Here is an 8,455-nt window from a genome sequence, read left to right on the forward strand (position 1 = left end):
TTTTCCTTGTTAACCACAAAGAAGTGCATAAGGATACAGACAACGACGACGACTGTCTTGTGTATATGGCTTTGTATATTATAAATACTTACATATGTATATGTGAAGCATAAGGTCGGGATATAAAATTACTAAAAGACACAGGATCAGAGGGTTGCAGGGAAACAGGGAAACATTTCTTTACAAGCACTAAGAAATCCTATAACTAAGACATCTTCGATAAGATAACGTCTTGTGTTCAACTGTAATCACTGGATTTATAGGTCCTTTGAGATAATCGTCTTCACAGGCAGTGCACCATGGAACGATGTTAATAATGCATGTCTTCTCCGATGTCCCAGCTTCTAATTAGTAAGATGCTTTTGTATAGATGGACCTTTTGCAAAATATATAACGAAACCACCAAGATGGTAGCAAATTTTGTTTAAAGAACGCTTTTGCAAAGTTCAACATTTTTGAAATAAAATGTAAGTCTTGAAAAGATTCTCTTTAAATAAAATTGCCAATCAATTTTCCTCCATCCCCCTATTGATTTTTAAAATTTTCGGTAGGTATTGAGGTATCAAGAAGCAGCTGATGAGGGTAGAAATTATTTGGGAAAAAATCCATAGAAACGTATCACAGAAGCTACTCAGTGGCTATTTGAAAGAAGGGACAGGACTTTTAATTATATATTCTTAAATAGGGTGGGAGTTTCTTTTGGCTGTTATTTTTTTCCTTTTGGATTGAGTTGAATTTGCTTTTTTATTTTGTCCTTGATTTTAAATTAGGGTCGTTGTTGATTTATATCCATTTTTTTTGTATTATTTTTAGGACAACAAAAATGTGTGTCGAACGAAATTCCACCACCGCTGCGGCCGCTACTGCTGCTGTCGCCCGATGATGAAATGAGTGATTTGCATGGAAAAAACTGTCAAACACAAACGACTGATGCGGAAAGTAAACTTTTTTCTGTTGGAAATTCTAATGAATTATTGAATAATTGTTAAATTACTGATTTACCGTGAAATAAAAAAAAAAAAACAGAAAATAAAATAATGTTATTGTTGTTGTTTCATTGATAAAAAAGGAATTTATTCGAAATGAATACGGACATATTGAATCATAGCTACCAAATACATGTTTTCGATATTTTGGCATTTGGTATTCATAAGTAGAACAAAATATAGCAACATTAGTTATTTTCAGTATAAGGTTTTGTATATATAAATGGTTAATATTATTATTTTAAAATTTTGTCAAAATTTTGAGAGTTATACATTGTATACACACATTAGAAAATTTGGACGTCAGAAAGAGGATAATGTTTGCAGAGCTACCAAATTCATTGTGCTACCCTATGACTTTTAGTGTTCAGTTCTATCATACTGAACGAATAGTTTTGCTATCGTTACTAAGTAACGTACTTTACTCAGATTTACAGAGCTGCCATTGCAGCTCACCAAGACATCCAAATGGATGCTTAACATGTTTAAACATTGAAATGGGATGGAAACACTTATAATATGTGCGGCTGAAAAAAGAATCTCTATACTTGACTGGCGGTTCGTGTGGAACTAAACTTAAGTGATAACTGACCAACATTATAGTAATTTTATGAAATATGTATATGTACAAAACAAATAAAAATAAAACATGACTTTTTATGTAAAAGATTAATTTAATAAATGAATTTCTGAACAATTAAATTGTAAATAGAACGAACTTTGTGGAAAATTGCAACTGTGAGTTTCTAAGAAGATATAACACGACAAAAATGTATTCAAATCACAATTTTTATGATCAAATTAAATAAATGAGATTTGATGTGATTCAATGTTGACATGATAGGATAATAGAGGAGATCACGAGAAACAATTTAGGTGATTTTCTCTCTCGGTTGCCGTTGGGAAGAAAATTATTTTAAAAATTAACTAAAAGGAGTTTACATTTTAAGAGTCGATGTTGATTCTGATTAAAACACAAGTTATTTAGGAAATTATTGTCATTCGTTTTTATTATGATAATATTAGTATGGTCCAATTATGTGTGGAACAGCACAAAATGTCGATAACGCTGACGCATAACCGAGTTTCTGTGCTGTTAATGTGACAAGTTATCTCCTTAGCTCCTAAATAATTGCTGGCTTATAGGCGTACACTTTTTCGTTCAAATAACCTTAAAGAAAAAAGTCCAATGGTATCCAATTATATGATCTTGGCTACCAATCCAATTCATCACCACGTGAGATAACACAGCCCAAAGAGCCATTGTTTTGTTAGCTGTGAAGCAAGTCGCACCGCCCTGTTGAAAACTCTTATCGCTTATAATTGGGGCATACAAAGTTCGTTATCATCTTAACATAGCGATTACTATTTACATTGACTTTCTTACCGGCCTCATCTTGGAAAAAATACAGCCCGATGATGCTACCAGCCCATAAACTGCAGATTGACAGGCACTCTTCGAGGGTGCATTAAATTTTTGACAATCACTCTTGGATTATCAATCGCCCAAAGGCGGAATTTCTGCTTATGAATCCCCTGAAATGAAAATGTGCCTCATTACGCAGATGATTTTCTTCGAAAATTGATTATCCACTGTTTCCAATTTTTTTCCACCGTTGACGACGTTCGAAATGGTCAAGAGGCTTTAGTTTTTGATTCTATTGCACCTTGTAGGCGTGTAAATGCAAGTCTTCATGCATTGTGTTCATCCACGACGAGTGTGAGAGGTGAAATTTTTGGGCACGACGACGTGTTTAGGGGGACAGCTCGTTAGCCACACTATCATGAACAGCAGCAATGGTTTCTCCAGAACGAGCTGTACGAGCATGCACTAGTGTTATCGGATCTCCTACAGATAAAATTTGTTCGATTTTAAGCACATTTGGACGACATAATTACGAAATGCATACGATTTACATTTTGATTTGAACTTAAATTTTCGTAATACGCCTAATGAATAAGTCAAACGCATTGCCTGATTGTGTGGTAAATGTTTGTATGGTTCAAATTCAGAAATGTCAATTAAAATGCAGAAAAAACTTGATGTTTAGGCTTGGTTTACATCCTAGATCGGCCCCTAAAAATTAACCTGAATTTACGATTTGTTAGGTGAGAATGAGTGAATTTAAACAGATAAATGTGAAAAAGTGAGCAATTTTGTACAAACACTTTTTAAGTGCATTCAATAATTTACAATTTGTTTAATACGCTAAAACGAATTGCAAAAACCTACAAAACCAAAGCCTTTTGCGTAGTAAAATTACAAATATCACAAAATTTCTCTTAATACAATCTTTCTCTTTTAGGCACAATTTAAATCATTTTAGTATCTGACTTAATTTCTGTTAGTTCTCATTAGTTATGAGTCTTTATTTGAATATACATATATGAAGTTTTGTGAAAAGTTTGAATTAGAGACTTTTATAGTTTTTTTTAGTGCCAACTTCGTGTTCAAACTTAAATTTTTGTCTCAAAAACTTGATACAATAGAATTGTAAATCAAACCCATTTTTTCTTTTCCATTGAAATCTGTAAGTAATAATTTAATGAGTTATATTATTGAACTTTTTTCTTGCATTTGAAAAATTAAAGTTTAAGTTAAGCTTAATTAAAAATTAATTTGAGATTATCAGTGTTCTTGATACCTAAAAGAGGTTGACTAAATTGTAAAAGAACAGACATATAATACGTAAATGAGCAAAATTGTCTATTTTAGAGTGAATATCAGCCAGAAGCATTGCAATGCATAGAGAAAAAGTCACACTTTGGTGCTGGTTTATGGGCTGGTGGCATTATCGGACAGTACTTCTTCAAAGATGATGCGAATTGTAACGTAACTGTGAATGGTGACCGCTACCGTTAGATGATATCCTATTTTTTTGCCTAAAATGCAAGAGCTTGACTTTATGACATGTGTTTTCAACAAGACGGTGTAACATGCCACTAAGCACGCGCAACAATAGACTTATGAAGAGGCGAGTTCAGTGAACATTTTATTTCAAGTTCGGGACCGGTCAATTGGTCACCTAGATTTTGCGATTTAACGTCCTTAGACTTTTTTGTTGGGCCATGTTTAAGCTAATGTACAAGGACGCATCAATTGGCGTATTGGAAGACAACATTGAATATTCGTGAGATACCTATCGAAATCTGGGGAAGTGTATGCCAAAATTGAATTAAGCGAATAGACCCTTTGAAGAGCAGTCAAGGTCAACATTTGCATGAAATAATCTTCAAACATTAAATTATATGAACCGTACTAAAAGACGTGGCTTTATTTCAGACTGGACAATATTGATCTTTGGTTTTCGGTCACTAATTATGGAAATTGTTATTGACAAAACATTCAATGAATTTATAAAAAAAGAATATTTAAATTCGCGATTCTGAAAATTTACCAGAAAAAGTTGACATAGGATTATGAAACTATCAAACATTCTTTTTGGCTTAAATTTAAAAAACCAGGACATTATAGGGGAAAACTATTAGAAGAAAGGAATCAGTCAACAAATATAGAATCACTTCTAGGAGTTAAGCAAAATTGTAGGATTAACAGAATTCTTGCTGACAAGTTCAACATTTCCAAGTGTTTACAACGCAGCTATCTGAATAAGTTCAAAATCATCTGCATGCACTTACTTAAAGTGGCAGATAGAGACAAACATGCGTATCTTACCAGTTTGATGACTAGCTATCTGTCTCCAATTTCGAACGTCAAGTTGGTTGAGCCGTGCACCACCTAGACGAGGTTTCCCTTTACTGCGCCATTCTTTAGGATTCAATTAACAAAATATATGGGCTTTAATCATTTGAGAAGATCCTCGTCACTGTACAGCCCATATAGTTCGTCGTTGTATCTTTTGCTCCACTCTCCATCTATTCAGACGGAACCAAAAATTTCTTGACGAATTTTGTTCTCGAAGCATCACAAGACATTCCAACCTGAGGATGGCTTTAATTACTCGAGAGAGGACTGTACTACTTAATTGCCTCCTTAATCCAAAGAAGAACAGATTTGTGTTTACAATTTCGGTGTCATTGTTTGAATTTTTAGAGATGCCTAGGTAAGGTGGACAAAGTCTTCAACAACCTTGAGTTATAGCTGTCCATAGCCGGCATAAACGGATAAGTTTGCACAGGAATTCTAAAACCATAAAACATAAACATTTATCTTTTAAATTCTTCCTACATAAATGCTGTAACACGCTGCCTTGAAATCGATGAAGCAATGGTGGGTGTCAATTTGAAGTTGCTATGTTTTTTTCCAAGATATGATAAAAAATAAATTAAGTGGTGCAACAGTCCGTTTGAGAACTAGGACCAAAAGACCGACAACTCTCAACCATTTCTGTGTGCGAGTACTGTTGTCAGGGATGGAAGGGGCCTACAGTTTTAAGCCGAATCCAAAAGGCAAATTTGAGAAAGCACTTTTCATGACAAGAATCACTCTTTGGGAATTTGTCAATTCCTCACAAGAGGCAGTACCCGTGAAAAAAAACTTTAGATGGCATAGGCAAGGATCGAACCCAAGACCATCATCACGGGTACCAAGATCTGATAGAATATTAGTATTTGGTCAGTGGTGGAACTTCCAGGTTTGAAGCAACACTGTTATGGTATATGATCAGGTTGTTCAGAGAAAGGATCTTATAAGCGATGTTCAGGAGACTAATGCCTTTGTAGTTGATGAAGTTGAGATGGTCTCTTGAGGATTAAAACAACTATGCTGAAATTCTTCTCATCGGGCATACCATCTTCCGACAAGTAATTTTCTGCTGCTTTGAATAATATATATTTTGTTCTGCTCCACGAACAGCATCGCTGGAGCATAGGGCAGCAACATCGCAACTGGCCTCAGCTGTGGCCACGATTGAATACCTTTACACCGAGCCTACTTCAAAACTGATGGCTCCAAGTTGTCTTTGGCCTTCCAACTCGTCTATTACCCTGGGGATTTCATTGGACGGATTGTTTTGCTAAATTTTCGTCAGGTTTCGTCAGTTAGATAATGGTTTGCGGCCACCGGATCTTCAGAATAGAGCGCAAATAACGGTTAACGAAAGCTTGAATAATGCGGCAGCTAATTCGTCAGCTCGTTGTTGGATTTCAGACAAGAAATAGCTTTTTTAACTTCGTCGATATTATGATGGCAGAATTATTGTTAAAATAAAAAAACCTTGGCAGTTGAAGACTTTGTGAATTTTTATAAGTATTATTCTGCAACTATACTAAAATCACGTATTTTCCTCTTGATATCTACCTCTCTGAACGTGTAAATAAAAACATGCAAGAAGAAAATTAATGATTTTTAGAAAGGTCCATAATTATTCTATATTACAAATATATATGTACTTGCTTTGCACTTAATGAATTTTCCAACCAAATTTTTAATAAAATGTATTAAGCCCTCATCTATGCACTTAACGCTGCCTGCTTCAAACTTTAGTCATTTATTAAAAAAACAAACTAATTTAATAAACCCTTTATAATTTGTTTAATTATACCTTTCAGACAAACTCAATATTATTATATTAACATTAATTAGGACAAAGTGAAGCGTTGCAAAAAGAAGAAGCATGTCGGCTTGTCAACTAACGCAAACGGAAACAGTGGACACAGACCTACAATACTCTGTCATCCATAAACCTTTTAACGTCTTCTTCAAATGTGTGCAGGTATATATTCGTATGTTAAAAAATTCTGTAAAATTTATAATTAAAGTCAGTTAGTTGTATACTTTACACATTTTATGTATATTTTATACTTTCATTGCGAAAATGCAGATGAATATGCAATGGATGCGATGAGGTCAACTACGTTGTAAAAGACGAAGTACACAGAAAAAATCCTCTTAAAATTGCTTGAGTGATTTTGCTAAGAGAATTCCCATGAAAAATGTGACACGTAATCAAGAACGTTTACCTACCTGTTCAGTTTTCAGTTTTGTTTAATTTAACGGTAACTCCATTGCATATACAACAGAAACAAAAAACAGAAAAAAACATGGCTGAACATCCTTTTTTGTACGTTTTTATTTCTCTCGCTAGAATTGCTTTTGCTTCAAACGTTTGACCAACCATTTTAGTTTTCTAAAGCGTTTCATTCGGTTCCGTTTTTTTTTTGTTTTTTAGTTGAATTTTGCTGTATCCTGCTTATTGATTTATTATTATATTTTTTCTTTGCGTGCTTTTCCTTTGCCCTCCAAGGTGGAATACTTCTGTTTATTAATTAGACGAAAGAAACCAAAAAACAACCAAAAAGCAACAATGTGGTAAATATACACACACACTTATGTACTTAAGTGTAGAACAACGAAGCCAGAAACAGGACTAGGAGGTGGCTTCAGCGCGCTTATGTACTCCTAAATGGTTAAATTGCATCTTTTTAACATCGGTTCTCATGGTTGTAGGTTGAATGAATAGAAAAAGAGGGGCGGCCCCGATTCACAAAATGTGCTCCTTCAGCGTTAAGTACATGGGAAGTACCTTTGGGATGCCTCGTTTCGAGACATGCGCATAATCACGTTCGGAGTGTAGAAAGAATATCGCCTACTGGAAGGAAAGAGTACAGCACTGGAAATTGAGGACTTCGGAGTAAAGTTAACAGAATGAGTATACATTTAACAGACTACTCCCATAGGTGTTGTTAATGTTATCGAAGTTTTAAGTAAGAACCTAGCTGCTATAAATATTTTTCTATCGTTTTTTTTCGTTAAGGAATTTAAACTATTTAAATCACGAAATAAAATAAACAAAAAATTGTATTTATTAATAGTTGAATCAATAAATAGTGGTACTGTTTTTTTTGTTGATATTTATTCGAAAATAAACTTTGTTCATCAACATAAACTTATTACTCACACATGATTTAAAAAAAGAGAATTGTTTTAAAAAGAAATTGTTTAAAGAAAGAATAAAATTTAAATATTAAACAAAATATAATAATATGGACACGGAGAGATAAAAATAATTCATTATATATACTTTTTTCTTGTGCAATGTTGAATTTGTTTAAAATTTTTAAGTTAACCACCAAATACTTAGAATTTCTTTATGGTGTGCGAATTAGGAAAAGCATGCCAGTTACATTTCATTAAACAAAAAACTAATATAATTAACAAAACGAAATGCGTCGGTAAAACAAAAGTGTTCCTATTATATGCTTATTTATTCAAAGTTGTAATTCTTCAATGAATTATTTTTACAAAAGTTTTAAAACAACTGTATATAAAATATTAGGTCCAAAACTACAAATTGTTATGCTAAGATTGGGACTTGGTATAGTTTGTTTGAAAAATTGCCAAATTTTCGAAAAATAATACATTACCTGGAAAAAAATGTTCTTAATAACAGTAACATTCTTATCTTCCCATAACAAGTTGTTGTAGTCGAGCCGATGTTTTGAATTGAAAATTTTGACATAACTCGACGTTTCAAGGTCCATAGAATCCGTAAATTCGGCATACCTTT

At 33.5% G+C, this 8,455-nt stretch overlaps 1 long non-coding RNA gene across 1 annotated transcript; it reads right to left on the bottom strand.

Annotated features, from left to right (window-relative positions):
- Nucleotides 1-6,493: 6,493 nt before the first annotated feature.
- On the bottom strand, nt 6,494-6,975 carry LOC129948522 (uncharacterized). Its single transcript, XR_008781895.1, has 3 exons — nt 6,913-6,975; nt 6,751-6,860; nt 6,494-6,686 (listed from the first exon to the last, which is right to left on the bottom strand). It is a non-coding gene; the product is annotated as an uncharacterized LOC129948522 (long non-coding RNA).
- Nucleotides 6,976-8,455: the final 1,480 nt, after the last annotated feature.

This window comes from Eupeodes corollae, chromosome 2 (genome assembly GCF_945859685.1).
Source record: "Eupeodes corollae chromosome 2, idEupCoro1.1, whole genome shotgun sequence".
NCBI lineage: Eukaryota > Metazoa > Arthropoda > Insecta > Diptera > Syrphidae > Eupeodes > Eupeodes corollae.